Raw genomic sequence first — 17211 nt, 5'->3', positions numbered from 1 at the left:
AAAGAAACATGTCCCAAATGAATTAACTGGACAAAAGTCCAGAAAAAATAAAACAAAATGGAGACAATATATCTACTACATGTAGATTTCAAAACACTGGTTCCCAGGATGCTCAAAGAACTTAGTGAGAACATCAACAGCATAAAAAGGACCAGCCAGAAATAGAGGATACACTAATAGAAATGCAGAATGATTTACAAGGAACCAATAGTAGAATAGATAAAGCCAAAAATCAAATCAGTAATTTGAAATATAAGGAAGAAAAAGCATCCTATCAGGACAGTAGAAAGAAAAAAGAATATTTTTAAAAATGAAAATTGTGTAAGAAGCCTCCCTCGATATACAAAAGAAAAAATCTGGTACTCTTAAAACTGAAGTGATCGAAGTCATCCAAGCCTGATCTCTCCCCTTCTTCTCCAGCCCCTGCTGCTGTCAAGGTTATGACATTACAAAACATCTCACTTCTGAGCACTGTGTATATCTGCCAACATAATAAAGTTTTTTTCTGTATTCGTTTCCTGATTAACTTTCAAAGAAAATTCATCTCCCTTATTTTAGAATGTTGCGTCTTGCACAGAAGACTATGTATATTGCAGAAGATTGCTTACATTGCAGAGGGTTCGTGTAAGTCATAGATGGTCAGTGTAAATGGAAGAAAGATTGTGAGGGAGCAGGAAAAGAAAGGAATTGAAAAACACACCAACATTTGCATCATGGGGGTGCCAGAAGGAGAAGAGAGAGAGCAAGAAATTGAAAACCTATCTGGAAAAAATAACGAAAGAAAACTTTCTTAAGCTGGTGAAGGAAATAGACATACAAGTCCAGGAAGCACAGAGAGTCTCAAGTTAGATGAACCTAAGGAGGTCCACACCAAGACACATCATAATGAAAATGCAAAGAGTTAAAGACAAAGAGAGAATCTCAAAAGCAACAAGAGAAAAGCAGTTAGTTACCTACAACAAAGCTCCCATAAGACTGTCAGCTAATTTCTCAACAGAAACTTTCCAGGTCGGAAGGAAATAGCAAGAAATATTCAAAGTGATAAAAAGCAAGGACCTACAACCAAGATCACTCTACCCAGCAAAGTTGTCATTTAAAATTGAAGTACATATAGTTTCCCAGGCAAGAAAAAGCTAAAGGAGTTCATCACCTCCAAATCATGATGTTCTCTATCTGAGACTGTTTCTGTTCTGTTCACTCACTTATTTTGTTTTTTAGATGCATATTATACTGATTTGGTCATGATAAACTCCTTCAGCTTTTTCTTGTGCACATATATATGTAGAGGAAAGGAGAGAGAGAGAAACTGATCAGTAGCCTTCTATATGTGTCCCGATTGGGAATTGAACCTGCAACTTAGGCATGTGCCCTGACCAGGAATCACACCCATGACTTTTTGGTGTACAAGGGATGTTCTAACCAACTGAGTCACACCAGCCAAGGCACAGAGAACATTTTGACGGTTGCCAAATAGAAAAGGGGTTTGGAGGATGGGTGAAAACAGTGAAGGGGTTAAGAAGTATGAATTTAAAGAATAGTCATGGGGATGTAAAGAACAGCACAGGGAATATAGTCAATAATATTCTGATACTCTGCATGATGTGAGATGGGTGCAAAATTTATCAGATGATCACTTAGCAAGTTATGTAATATCTAATCACTGGGGTGTACACATGAAACTAATAGAATAATGTATATCAACAATCATTTAAAAATTAAAATGATCAAATAAAATAAAATAAAATATCAGGGGAAATTTGGGGGATGATTGATATGCTCATGCTGTTAATTTCTTGATTATGGTGATGGTATCACAAATGTACATAATATGTACAGTTTATTGTATGTCAATTAAACCTCAATAAAGCTGTTAAATAATTTATTTTTAAAAATAATTTTAAGAATTTTTTTCCAGCTTTATTGAACTATAATCACTATATAATGCTTAGGTGTTATTTAAAGAAATATTCTTTTAGAGTATTTTAAAGTGCCTGGAGGTGGAATTCTTGAAATTAAGGTAATAAAATTTATTTTATAAAATAAAATTATAAAAATAGAAATGTTTACTGTTATATTTACTACTTATTTATTATAGAATTTATAATTCATGTATTTTTTATAACAGTGCCAACCAATCTACAGAAAACTCAGTTATAAACATTAATAATTAACTTTCCATTTTTTATATTTCTTTTCAGTCATACCAAAATCATAGCTTCACATATTTAAAAAAATTTATTGTAATGAAGGTAGACTTTTCAAGGTAGGTTATAACTTTTTATTTAACAGTTACCCCACAATCATGAAACATTTTAGTGAACAATATGCCAGAAACAGTTGTGCTGTATGATGTGAAGAGCCATGGCCTCTTTTAGTCACACCTACAAAGTGGAATGAGATTGAGAGATGGTAAGAGTCCAGTCCCCAAACACCCCACTCTCATTATGCCATAGTTACACCTCCTTGCCAGACTCCCCAGGGATGTATATGCAGAGAAGACAATGTCAGACAAATGTACACTACTTGTTACTATGAAGCTTTTGCTCCAAATTCAAAGTCCTCGGTTGAGATGGGCATGACTCACTAAGGTCTTCTTTTGTCTAGGCTAGAAGAAGACTCTGTGATGTTTACAACAAGAAATCTATATTTGGTGTTCATCCCATTTCTGACACAAAGCTCCTAAAACCTTTAGAATTTCCTAAGCGGTGAGGGCTATAATAGCATCCTTTGTAATGTTAATTAAGTGGTGTTTGGGCCCCACCTAAGAATGAGAACTTGTTTTCAGGAGAACCAACCTTGCAATTAAAGCGTTGGAACTTTAGCCATGACCTCCAAGGAGGGAAAAGAGGCTGGACTGTTGAATTCATTGATCAAGCCTACATAGTGAAGCCTCCATAAAAAACAAATAAGGTGGGGTTCAGAGAGCTTCCAGGTTTGTTTGTTTGATTTTTAAGCTTTTGTTTATTTATTTTTAGAGAGAGGGGAAGGGAGAGAGAAAGAAAGGGAAAGAAACATTGGTCGGTTGCCCTTCTTAGATGCCCCACTGGACCAAACTTACCACCTGGACATGTGCCCTGACTGAGAATTGAATTGATCTGCAATGTTTCACTTTGCTGGATGACACTCAACCAAGTGAGCCACACCAGTCAGGGCAAAGAGAGCTTCCAAGTTTGTAAACACATGGACATTTGGGAAGAATGGTGCACCTAGAATGGGATGGAAGCCCTGCGCCCTTCTCCCATACTTTGCCATTTGCTGCTTTTTCATTTGGCTGTTCCTAAGTTATGATTTTTGTAATAAACTGGTAATCCTGTGAGTAAATGGGTTTTTGGGTTCTGAATCTCTGATTTATAGCCGGTCAGTCAAAACTATATACAGGTAACAACATGGACTTGCAACTGGCATCTGAACTCCAAAAGGGGGTTGCTGAAAGTCTCAATCTATAGCCAGTAGGTCAGAAACACAGGTGATAACCTAGACTTTCAACTGGCATCTGAAGTTGGGGAGGGGAAGGCAGTCTTGTGGAGCCGAACCTTTAGCCTGTGGAGTCTGATACCTACTTCAAGCAGATAGTGTCAAATTGAGTTGAATTGTAGGACACCGAGCTGTCAGAGTTGCTTGGTGGCGTGGGGAACCTTCCACATACACACATGTTAGAATTGGGTCCCGAATCCAATTAAAGGATGTTAGACATCCTTTAAGTTTCCTCTTACATCCCCTTGGCTCACATTTTGGTTCCAGAGCAAGTGCCACAACAAACTATAGAGAGGTATAGCTTTCAGCACCTTGTCTGAGCTGCAGCAAAGCTCTCATGCTTTCTGCCAGATTTCTGTCACCATGTAAGATGCCTTTGGGAGCCTGCTCAGCCATTTTGGTGCACCTAAAAGGACCCTTGCTAAATGGGAAGACCGGAGTTTGAAAACAAATAACCTCCTCTTCTGTCTGTCCAGCAGGTAATTCCAAGGCACAGTCTTGGTGCAGAGAGAGAAAAGTCTCATAGAAATTAAAGCTCAAGAGAAACAAGAAATGAAGATGAAGCAGAGGAGAGGAGTCTGGCATTTTCTGTAGGCTATGCCAGCATTTTATACACCCTCATTTCCCCCTACTGTTTAACTGAGTGTAGTTATGTAATAATGTTTAAAAACAAATACATGGGAACAATATGGTAAAAATAAAGACATCTTTTTCTAACGTGTGTTTGACTATAAGTTCTTATGGAAGATTTAATGTATTAGCTGCTAGAAAAAATTGCCTTTCAAAATTCATTTGAAATTAGGAGCCTGGAAAAACACCATGTGTAGTATTTGGCTTCTAATTAGAATTTTTATTGGAATAAACCTATTATTTCTTCTACAATGAAAATTTTTATTTACATCTCCTCTCTGCAAACAAAATGTTAGCAAGAGTTAGTAAGTGTTGATTGGAGGCAAGAGAGGGATAGCAGGAGGAAACCAGAATAATGGCTGGCAAGAACTCCCCTCCTGCTGACTCGACTATTCTTAAAAGGCAAATAAGGAAGTATGGAATTTACTTAGTATAATTTTTAATAGTTTTAAAAAAAGCTTAGTTTCAGCATGAAAACACTGACAAGGGCTATTGACATTAATTGACTTGAATAGAAGAAAAATAGTGAAACTTCCCTTCCAGAACATTATAGACAATAAATTTCATGAATATTTATTGCAAAATCTACCAAATTATAATTCTTTACAGTGCATTTTTCACCTAAAATCTCACTGTCATAAAGTCACAGCACAGTCAGAGTCTGGAGGGTCTGGTATAAATATTTACTAAATGAATTAGGATCAGAAGAAGTTTTCCCACTATTCTGACTCCCTCTGATACCACCGAGGCTTTCCCTGCTATTCTGCTACACCCAGAGATACTCTAGGTGATAATGGACCCCATCCTCCAACAGATAAAGGAGCTTACTAGTGTTCTGTTAATAAGAGGAGAGTGTTCATACCGTGCATTAAGTTGGATCCTCAATAAAGTCTTAGGAAAGAAGTCGGTTTCCAGAGAAGGTAGCAAGGTGCCTTGGAAGGAAACAAGTATATCTGCAACTATTTTAGTCTCTTACCTTTGTTTTGGTACTAATTATGTGCTTTCTAGCCTTTCAGAACTCTAATATTTTGTTGCTTTTTAAATTAAATTTATTGAGATGACATTGACTAATAAGATTATGTAAGTTTCAAGTGTACAATATTATAATACATCATTCGTATATTGTATTGTGTTCTCCTCACCCACAGTTTAGTCTCCTTCCATCACTATAGATTTAACCTCCTTTACCCTCTTCAACCTTCCCCAACTCTTTCTTCCCCTCTGGTAGTCATCAGACTATTGTCTGTGTCAATTAGTTGTTTTGTTTTTGTTTGTTTGATTGGTTCATTTATTTGTTGCTTCCTGTTTTATATCACACTTATGAGTGAAATCATATAACTTTTTCACTTTTTCTGTCCGACTTATTTCACTTAGCATGATACTCTGAAGATCCTTTCATGTCGTCACAGTATTTCATCTTTTCTTATTGCCGAGTAGTATTCCATTGTATATATGTACCACATCTTTATCTGATCATACCTCAAAAGGACACTTGGGTTGTTTTTATGTTTTGGCTTCCATGACTAATGCTGCAATAAACATAAGGGTACATATATTTTTATAAATAGATGTTTTTAAGTTTTTCAGCTAGAAGAGAGATTATATAGTTTTATACCCAGAAGAGGAATTGCTGAGTCATATACGGTAGGTTTATTCTTGAAACTTCCATTCTGTTTTCCATAATGTCTGTACCAGTTTACATTCCCACCAGCAGGGTTTGAGGCTTCTTTTTTCTCCACATCCTCTCCAGCACTCATTTTTTTGTATTGTTGATAATGGCCATTCTAACAGACAGTATGCTTACTCTTATAACTGTTATTCAACACAGTATTACAAGTTCTAGCCAGAGCAATCAGTCAAGAGAAAGAAATAAAAGGCATCCAAATTGGAAATGAAGAAGTAAAACGATCACTTTTTGCAGATGAGTTGTGGTGACTCTTACATAAATCTGTAAATATATCAACTATCATTACATTGTACACCTAACATGGGTGAATTTTATGATATGTGAATATAGCTTAATATGGACAGTTTTTAAACTGATTTTTTTTTTAAAAAAGACTGATAAATTCAAGATTTTGCTGAGCACTGACATAGTAGAGAAATGCATTGTTCTGATGTCTGAGAACAGAGATAGGTGGATCTAGAAAAGTTAATTCAGGGTTTTAGAAAAATACTAACAAAGAGCACTCCTCCACAACTTGCACTATTTCCTTTGCTGAGATATTCTTCTCATTCCTCCATCCATCCCTACTGTCATAGTCACAAGCCTGGCTCCTCTTTATCATTCATCTCTGTGGTTTAATATCACTCCGTAAAAGTGAAGCTTAATTTATTGTAGAATAGTTACCCATTCAAACTCTATCACATACTATTTTTTAATTCTTTCATTGATCTGATGTTTATGGTTTAAAATGTATCTATTGATTTTGAAAATTGAAACCACATACACAACCATAATTTCCTGTCTACATAAATGACTTCACTATTCTTTTGTTCCCACTAATAAAACTTCATTATTCTTCCATCTTCATTGACATAATTTATTTTTCCAGGAAACTCTTATCCAAAAAGATAAAAGTTACAAAGATTTTAAAATAGCTTTATTGAGATATAATTCACATACCATAAAACTCACCCATGCTAGATCTACAATGCAAATAGCAGTGAATTTTATAGACTTGTACCAAAAAATTACCATAATCTAATTTTAGGATACTTTGAATACTCCAAAAAAGAAACCTTGTACCCATTAGCCATCAATCCTTATTTCCTCCTGACAGCCCTAGACAACCACTAAACAGTCTCTGTCTCTACACATTGGCCTATTCTAGATATTTCATATGAGAGAAGTGATACAATATGTGACCTTATGTATTTTATTTCTTGTGTCTTGTTTCTGAGACTCATTCATGTTGTAATATGTATCAGCACGTCACTCCTTTTCATTGCAAAATAGCATTCTTTGTGTTGATATACTAAATTTTGTTTATCCACTTACCAGTTGATAGACATTTGATTGTACTTTTTGGCTATTATAAATAATACTGCTATGAACATTTGTGTACCGGTCTCTAATGTGAGAATATAATCTCTTTCTTTTATGGAAACTCCTAGGAGTAGAACTGTTGGGTCATATGGTTACACTGTAAGAAACTGCCATACAGTCTTCCAAGAGGCTGCACCATTTTCACATTCCCACCAGCAATGCATGAGAGTTCTGATTTTTCCAACATGTGTTATTTTTTTGTTTTTTTTATTTTGATTATCAATATTCTAGTGGTTATATTTCTTTCGTGGTTTTAATTGACATTTTCCTACTGCCTAATGATGTAGAACATTCTTTCATGTGCTTATTGACTACTTGTTTATTTTCTTTGGAGAACTGTACATTCAAATCTTTCACCCATCTTTTAATTGGGCTATCTTTTTATTTATTGGTGTGATAAGAATTTAATATAGTCTGGCTAAAAGTCCCTTATTAAATTTACTATTTGCAAATATTTTCTTCTGGCCTATGGGTGTGTCTCGTATATTTCTTAGAGATATTCTTTGAAATGCAAATGTTCTTTTAGTAATGATGAAGTTCAGTTTATCAAATTTTTCTTTTATCACTTGTGCTTTGGTGTTGAATCTAAGAAATCATTGTCTGATTTTATAAATTACAATTTCTAATTGCTTATTTCTAGTATATAAAAACACAGTTTATTCTTGTATGTTGATCTTATATCCCAAAACCTTGTTAAATGTACATATTACTTCTAGTTGCTTATTTGTAGATTCCTTCAAAATTTTACACAGGCAATCACGTCATCTGCAAACCAAGTTTTATTTCTTCCTTTCCTATCTAAATACCTTTTATTTTTTTTTTAAACTCCATTTTTAATATTAGTTTCTTTGCTTTAATCACTTGGTATGAATCCAGCACCAAACTGCAACTTACTTATGCGTCGGCTAGAACATGCAGTCTCACTGACGTTCGGGTTTGTCCACATTTTTCTCTGGAGGACACTCAGGTTTTTCTTGGCACCCATTTCTTGTGCTGAATTCCTCGGTTTCTTGGGTAACAGGACTCAACCATTAGGTGACTATTTAGATGGAAGGCCAGGAAGCTATGAAACTAAAATCCCCTATTATACAGCTCCTATGATAGAAACAGAGTTTTCTGCCCTGGCTGGTGTGGCTCAGTGCATTGGGTGCCGGCCTGCAAACCAAAAGGTCATGGTTTCGATTCCCAGGCAAGGCACATGCTTGGGTTTCAGGCCAGGTTCCCAGTTGGGGGCACGCAAGAGGCAACCAATGTGTCTCGCACATCCGCATTTCTCTCCCTCTCTTTCTCCATGCCTCCCCTTCTCTCTAAAAAAATAAATAAATAAAATCTTAAAAGAAAAAGAAATGGCATTTTCCATCCTAGAAAAATGCTCCATGTGTGCTTGAAAAGAATGTATATTCTGTTGCTTTGAGATGAATTGCTTTGAAGGTATCAATTAAATCCATCTGATTTAGTGTGTCACTGAAGGACACAATTTCCTTGTTAATTTTTTTGTCTGGAAGATCTATCCTTTGATGTCAACGGGGTACTAAAATCCTACTATTACTCTATTATTGTCAATTTCTCCCTTTATGCCCATAAACATTTGCTTTACATATTTAGATGCTCCTGTGTTGGTTGCATAAATGTTTGCCAGAGTTCTATCTTCTTGCTGGGTTGCTCCTTTTATCGTTGTGTCCTTCTTTGTCTCTTACTATAGCCTTTGTTTTAAAGTCTATTTTGTCAAATGTAAGTATTGCTACCCAGCTTTTTTTTTATTTGCATTTGCATGAAATATCTTTTTTCCATCTCTTTACTTTTAGTTTGTGTGTATCTTTCATTCTGAAGTGGATCTCTTGCAGACAACATATATATGGGTCTTGCTTTTTTATCCATTCTGCTGGGCCTGGTCTAGGTTAGTGCTCTTCCTTCTGAGAGCATGCCTTTCTTCCTTCTCAGGCATGCATCTGAAAAATTCTACGGATTTCCACAAGACTTGCAACAAGGGGAGCAATGTGCCAGCTCCTTGGGCTAATCCCCTGGACCTGTCTCCAAGGCCTCCTTTTCTTTGACTTTCCAGTGAGCCAAAGCAGATCTGCATAGGTTCTCTCCAGTTGCTTCTTTCATCCTAAGCCCTTCCTTGTTTCACTGCCCTCAGCTTTAATAAATGTACTCTTTAAATTAAAAAAAAAAAAAGGTGGTCTAGTTTAATTTTTTTGCACATACCTGTCCAGTTTTCCCAACACCACTTATTGAAGAGACTGTGTTTTCTTATTCCTAGTCAAAACCCCGAGATCAATGATTTATTGATTAATTCCAGAGGCACCATGGCTACCAGATATGGTGGTTTTATAAATACTACCTGATTTATTACTAGGCTAGGAAATTGGAGGTTACTTTTCCTTCAGTTCATATCATCTAGTAGACACGAACTAGAGTGAAGAGACTGTCTTTACTCCATTGTATGACCTTGTCTTCTATGTCATAGATTAATTGACCATGTAAGTGAGGATTTATTTCTGGGCTCTCTTTTCTATTCCATTGATCTATATATCTGCTTTTATACCAGTACCATGCTGCTTTTAAAGTCCAGACCCTTACTACTGTTACTATTTAGTCTCCTTGAAGAACTTTCCCTTAATAACAGCTATGAAGGTCTAAGCTAAGCTTTAAGCAAGTGCCTGTTTCATAAATGGTAATTCTGTGCCTTGGACATTTGTGAGAATTTGAAGTTTTATTTCACCCCCATAAAGTCATGCAGGTGAGAATTGCCTTATTATAACTGAATTGCTTTATCAACTCACTTGAGGAGTCATTTTCCTTGAGTATTCTTGGAGGAATTTAAAAAACCAAAGTACACAAAATAAACTGAAAACAGTTTTGATTGCCAGCAACTGCATCCAAAAATTTTTTAAATTCAGTTCAAACATGTTGTTCATTACCAGACTTATTATGGTGGCATTACCAATGTGTGTCCCTGCATTTGGAGTTACTCTTAACTAGAAAGAGGCTCTGATTTCTATGTAGACACTTCATGCCAAAGTATAGCAATTAAGAAAGGCAAACAAGACAACCATTTGCTTGAAACACCAGCGTGGAGAGAAGAAATGTTAATGTAAACATATCGTATCTTTGACCTATATTAGAACATCATGTCTCACAATGGCTACAAGCAAACTTTAAGCACTTCTTGCTAAAATCATGCAGTTATCCAGCAGGAATGGTATCATTCCAAATCATTTATGTTATTTAACCTACTTATTTTCCTAACAACCCTGAAACAAGAAACCTGAAACTACAGTTTTGGGTGATGCTTCCTGCTGCAGGAGGTAGTGTGCTTGACTTGGAAAACAACAAAAACCACAACAACAGCACTGAACCACAGTTAGATTAATAATTTAGATCAAAATATTCATGCAAATGAGACACTGAGAAAAAGAATTTTGTTTGGTAACAAACAACAACCATTTTTCCTAAAACATATTTTGATTCAAGTTCAAAAATTGATGTACAAGGACTGGTCAGGCAAATGAACATAAGGAACATTTTAGTGTCCACAGTGAAAACTCCATTTATAAACTTATTAGTCCCCCTGTCAGGGTTGCTCAGTTGGTTTGAGCATTGTCCCAATATGTCAAACCAAGATTGTGGTTTGATCCCCAGTCAGGGCACATACAAGAATCAACCAATGAATGCATAAATAAGTGAAACAACAAATTGATGTGTATCTCTCTCTCCCTTCCTCCCTCTGTAAATCTATGAATAATTTTTTAAATTTTATTAGCACTGTTGATAGCATAGTAGATTCTTAACAAATATTTATTGATTATGATATCATACCCTAATAATTTACATATATTTATTTTGTACAATGTTTTCATTATGATTTGTACACATCAGGTAATTGATTAAATGGGCAATTTACTTTACAACCATGGGATGAAACTCTGTAGCATTAATGTCATAATTAGAGATATTAAGGATATTCCAATGTATTTGAAAATTGCTGAGGACCACAGAAGAAAGCCTAAGGGACAGACAAGAAGAGGATAAGAGAAAAAGATTCCATTAAAGGAGGAAATGGAAAAAAACAAATCTGAGGTAAACATGGTAGCAGTAACAAGAACATAGGTCGAGTAAGGATATTTAAGATATAATATTAGTTGGGAAAAAATTCTATTTTACACTTTTAAATGTTTGTTATAAGTTAGTGAAATAGAATTTAGGGAATAGAATCCTATGGTAGCCTGTATTCTTAGGAGGTAATCAATTGTGACATATTTTAAACTGTGCTGGCCAATAGGTAGCCACTAGCTGCACGTGGCTAATGAACACTTGAAATGTGGCTGGTACAAATTGAGATGTGCTGTAAGTGTAAAATATAAACAAACTTTGAAGACTTAGTACCAAAAAAATAAAATGTCATTAATAATTTATTTATGAATGAGTACATGTTAAAATGATAGTATTTTGGATATATTGGAATAAATACAATACATTATTCCAATTAATTTCTTTTTTTTTTTTTAATGTGGCTGCTAGATAATTGAAAACTATATATGGGGCTACCATTTGTACTGGCAGTGCTGGTCAAAGAGTTGCTGAGGTGAGAAGCATATACCTTGCCTACTTTCTGTTTTTCCCTGTCTTTTAGTTGTTTTGGCCCATTGCACATAGTAGACTAGTGAGTGGAACAGAGGAAAAGTGGCATAGAAAGGGTAGGACAAAGGTTAGTAGGGGAGCCATTTGCTGCTCCTCTTGTATAATCTCCAAAAGAAGTACCTTTTTTGTCAGTCAGTAGGTTGACATTAGAGTTAGGTCTATAATGGTATTAAAAGATGTTGAAGAAAGAAGTGTGAAAACAAGACTGAGAAACATAAAAGTGGCACTTCTCCATCTACCAGCAGCCCCAGCCCCCCTCTTGCTCCTCCCCCGCCACACACATACATTCTTACTCTGTTTCTAGGCTAGGTATCCTATTAGAAGAATCTGAGTTGACCTTCAATTAGACTAAGCCAGTATCTTCTAGAAGTACACTTTTCATTGTATGACTGCTAGGTTTCTAAGTAGCAGGAAACAATGTAATAAGTTTCATTCCAAGATCTCAGGGATAGTGACTAGTCAGGGGAGCAGGTAGGTGAGGTAAACTTGGATACCAGGCAGAATATTGATAAGGATTGATAAGGAGCTCTTCAAGGGCAAACAAACAAACAAAAACCCACAGACTAGAAATTTATCCTCAGGATGATTAGACATTCAGGGACCTACTTGGGTATAAAAAGAAGACACTAGGATCTGCCAAAAGTATGGGTCAAGTGTTTGCTTCAGACGTGAGTAGGAGATGAGGATCAAGAAAACCTGACTCATGAGAGGCAGAAAGGGTTACCAGAAATTCAGTATGGCTAACCCAGGGGAGGAATGAGTTGCTGGAAGGGACAATTTTGTTCAACAGTGTGTACTCATTAGGCAAATGTTAATGTAATAATAAATGCCATGTTGCAGGGCTAGGTTTATCAGTATAACTATATAACAGAACATTGTTACTTCTCTAATTAATTTTCATTTGTATTTTTTGGGGAATTTAATAGCCCTAACTTTGGAGGTAGCAGTTTATGAAGCAAAGCAACACAGGTTAGTGGAGTCTAATAGTACAGAAGTGCCGCAATTATTCAGCCACCTCCCTGTTGATAGATAGTTGTTTCTAATTAGGAGTGCTTCGAAATGCACTAACATGTTTATTTCTACAGTATAGGAGAATTCCAAAGTTGAAATTTGGTCAGAAAGTTACTTTCCAAAAGAGTCGTAGTACTGTGTGCTCCCATAGATGAAAATGTATATTTTACCACCACACTTTCCCAGTATGAGATGCTATGGATTGTTTTCATTTTTGCCAATCTAAGAAAGGAAAATAGTTTTTGGTAGTGTGATAGTGAGAATGAGTATGTTTTATTTGTCCTTTCTCATTTCTTATTTAATAAATTGCTTATTCATTTCTTTTTTCTATTTTAATAATTTGGGGGAGGAGGAATCAAATTATAGCCCTGGCCAGTGTGGCTCAGTTGGTTGGAGCCTCGTCCTGATTCCTGGTCAAGGCACTTGCCTAGGTTGCAGGTTTGGACCTAGTCAGGGCATGTACGATGTTTCTCTCTCCCATCATGTTTCTCTATCCCTCCCTTCTCCTCTTTCTAAAAATCAGTAAGCATGTCCTCAGGTGAGGATAAGAAAAAATCAAAATGTAAAATTTTTTGTACATGAGAGTTGTTAACCTTGTATCATATGTATTATAAATGTTTCTTCACAGTCTCTCATTCATATTTCAATGTTTTTTGGTGAAACTTGCCAAATAAATATATTAAAATTTAATGTAGTCCTATGTATTTGTAGGAGAGGAAAAAAATGTTCCTCTAGCTTCTTATGTTTAGTACGCGGAGTACTGCAAATTAAACTGACAAAAGACAGATTAGCAGGAAAAAAAGGCATACATTTTTTCTTTTTAATTTTACATAAATGGGGTCTACAAAGAATGAAAACCCAAACACGTAGTTAGGCTTAAGAGCTTACATACCATTTTAACAAAGCACAATAAATTGTGAAGTGACTAGACAAAGGAAGAGAGGTTTGGGCTTTTAGGAGCAGTAAATTGTGGAAAGTTAATACATATATGGGGGCATCATAATGGTAGATAAAGGTTATTTAGGAAGACTTTTTATGCAGACTCCTTGGTGCTATCTCCATCTCTGGTGGGAAGGGATATTCTCCTCCTCTTGGTACAGGATGGAAGAGGAGGACAGCACAAAGGGTATTTATGCCTTGCTTTTAGTTAGGTAGGGGAAGGGCAGAGAGTTCTTTCTGTGTCTACCTTTTCCTCAATTGCCTTCAGTTCAAAATAATATTTATGCCAAAGTGGCATATTTTGGGGTGGCATATTCATCTTTTATTTTATGGCTTCTAAATTTTCTTCCCTTTTAAAAAAGTCTTTTCTAAACTAAAGTCACAGGTAGTATTCTAATATTTCTCCCAATATGTTTTTGTTAGATATTTTTATATTTAATCTATAATCCTTCTAGAATTTATTTTGGCATATGGTGCAAGAGAGACCTAACGTTGTATCTTCCATATAGATAGCCAGTTATTGCCATCTCTTATTAATTTATAAATGAAACATCTTTTCTTATTAAACTGAAATATCACCTTTATAATATATTAACATTCCATGTACAGTTGAATTTTTTTAGATTCTCTTTTTATTTCTCTTTTTGTGCTAAAAATTTTTTTCACTACTACTCTTTGATCATAGTAGCTTTGTGTAAGTCTTGCAATCTAATAAGGCAAATTATCTCCTCCCAGCCTCTGATAATCTTCTTTTTCAAAGTATCCTAATAGTTACATTTAAAAATATTGAAGTCACTTATGTTCTTCAATTACACTTTTTAAAAATATCAGGTTTTACATATTTTTAAAAATTTATTTCTAGGCATTTTATTGTTATTATCAATCATATGGGTTGTGGTAAGGACCTTTCAAAGTAGGTTCTAGGAGCTTTTCCACCAAAGCGCTTTGTATTGGCTTTTGTGTGTGAGTTGATGACCTTTGGTTCCCAGGGGGGTTTGATTTGTTCTCTGCAGAATATGGATTGCTTAGGAGAAGGAAAGCTGGGAAGAGAGGTTACATTGGCTATGATTCAAATTTTCTATGGACTTAGTTCTCAGCTAGTTCAGATTACTAAGGGGTTATCAGAATCCAAATAGCATTCTCTGACTTTTTTCTTCAGTTTCACCAGCTTTTATTAAATGTGACACTCATTAATGTATGTTAGTTAATTAAAAAAATGTATTAGCTATCAGAAAATCCAATCTCATGACTAGATTTGTTAGATTTAAATATGTCCTGTATTTACATATAGATGTAAATATGTGAATTTTTTTTTAAGTTCTTAAGTCTATAATTACACAGTTTCCTTAATTTAGTCAATGGGTATTTATCTTCTTTGTTCATGAAATGTAGCATTACTTGAATACTGGTTGTATTCAAATTCGCCTGTTCTGTGGAAAAAAGGAATGACAGTTTAAGTGGTGCAAATAACCTGATATTCCACTCAATAAACACCAGCCCTGGCCAATTTATACAGTCAAACCCAGCTAGTCATATGGGAAAAAAATATATGTCAATGACTTTAAGGGACTTGCCACTGCTGTCAAGAAATTAATTCATTGTTCTGACTGATGGCAGGGCTGCTGGCTGATAGCTTTGTCAACATTTTGGTGGAGGAAATAGAAGACTTTATTAAGGATACTAAAGAAGTACTAACTAAGGAAAACTTACAGAACAATTTTTTTTAACTTGCCTATGTAGTTGTAATTTAAAAAATCGTTATACATGATGGAACAAAAGTAGGTGTACAGTTGTGAGTATACAAAAGAGTTTATTCTTGTATTATTTATTAATTATTATATTATTTTTCAAACAACCGTAAAACTAATTTTACCCCACCATATATATTTATGTAATATATTATAAAGGTGGCATTTCAGTTTAATAGGAAAAATATGTTTTATTTATAAATCAATAAGAGATGTAATAACTGGCTATCTATACAGAAGACACAAAGTTAAGTCTCTACCTTACACACAATATACCAAAATAAATTCTAGAAGGATAATAGATTAAATATATGCTCACTATATAATATTTTATAATTGTTTTGGCAGCTTTTCCAGGGCAGTTTGAGTATATTTAACTTTTGTTTGCAGATTAACTTGAAACTTAATTTCTGTGAAGAATGAAAGTTAATGGTGGGCAGATGCCAAGAATTATGAAAGACATAGAAAAATATGACAGTTTCTGCCTTCAAGGGACTTGAAAAAACAATATGTTTAAAGGGACCATATTTAAAATGTGGGACATTAAACAATGTAAATAACATCATGAATGACAAAATGTGTGGTCAGACCATCACTTTATAATTGTTGGATGAGTGAATAAAGGAATGAAGAACACACACTATTCAAACATACATTATTAAACCTCATTCTGTATCTAAAATATACTGAATTTCTAACAATCTTCTTTTAAAAAAAATTAAAATTGCACTAGTAAAACATGCTTATTATTTGAAAAATTCAACTGGTCATAATGCAAAAGGTAAAAGGTCTCTTCCTATTCTCATTTATCAATCTGACTCCCAGAGAGAACTTTTCGTAGTTTATCTATCCAGAAATTTGCATGCCATACAGACATAGATTTTAAAATTATACTGTATATAGTCCTCCTAAAGCTGATCGTTTTTTATTTTTTCATTTGACTACTTACTGATCTACTCCATTATTTTTAGTGTCTTCAGTGTCAGTATATTAGAACCGAGTCAAAACTTATTTAATAATTTATTTATTGATACATTCAGACTATTTCCTATTTTCCACTGTTAAAAACAGTACATCAGTTAATAGCTTTATACCTCTTTCTGTTGGATTATCTATAAAATAAATTCCCAGAAATCTAATTATGAGAAACGCTCACAATAAAAACTGGGACACAGGACTTGAGCAGTAATACGAGGCCTTTATTCACGAGTCTGCAGAGCCAGGCGCACCCTCACAGCCAGGAGAATGTGCGTGCCAAGTAGACAAAGGAAACTGGTTTTATAGTCTTAGCTTCCCCACCTTGAAATTGCCACCCTAAAGTGATTAGCTTCCTTGCCCTAAACTGAGAGCGATTAGCTCCCCCTCCCCTCTCCTTCTTCCCCGTTTCTCCATGACTGGTTACTCCGGAGTTACAATCTAACACGGTTATCTAAATGCCCCTTCTGTGGTTTTTAGATGTGCCAGTGCTGTCAGCTCCCTTCTCAGAGATCCTCTAATTACATTTGCCCTTAAGACCCTTTAATTACATTTGCCCTTTGCTACCAATGACTCTTTACTGGTTTGGGAGTCACTATGTCCTTATTTCTAACATAATGAATCTTTCACATTGCAGTTTTAACGGAAGTAGAAAGTGTTCTATCATGACTTGCTTTGAATTGATCAGTTTAGATAAATCAATGCTCATTAGATATAAGGATAAACTGGCGGCAATGTCAA

The sequence above is a fragment of the Furipterus horrens genome, unplaced genomic scaffold (genome assembly GCF_987537825.1).
Source record: "Furipterus horrens unplaced genomic scaffold, mFurHor1.1.pri manual_scaffold_3, whole genome shotgun sequence".
NCBI lineage: Eukaryota > Metazoa > Chordata > Mammalia > Chiroptera > Furipteridae > Furipterus > Furipterus horrens.
The sequence above is the reverse complement of the archived record's forward strand: the minus strand, read 5'-3'. Positions refer to the sequence as shown.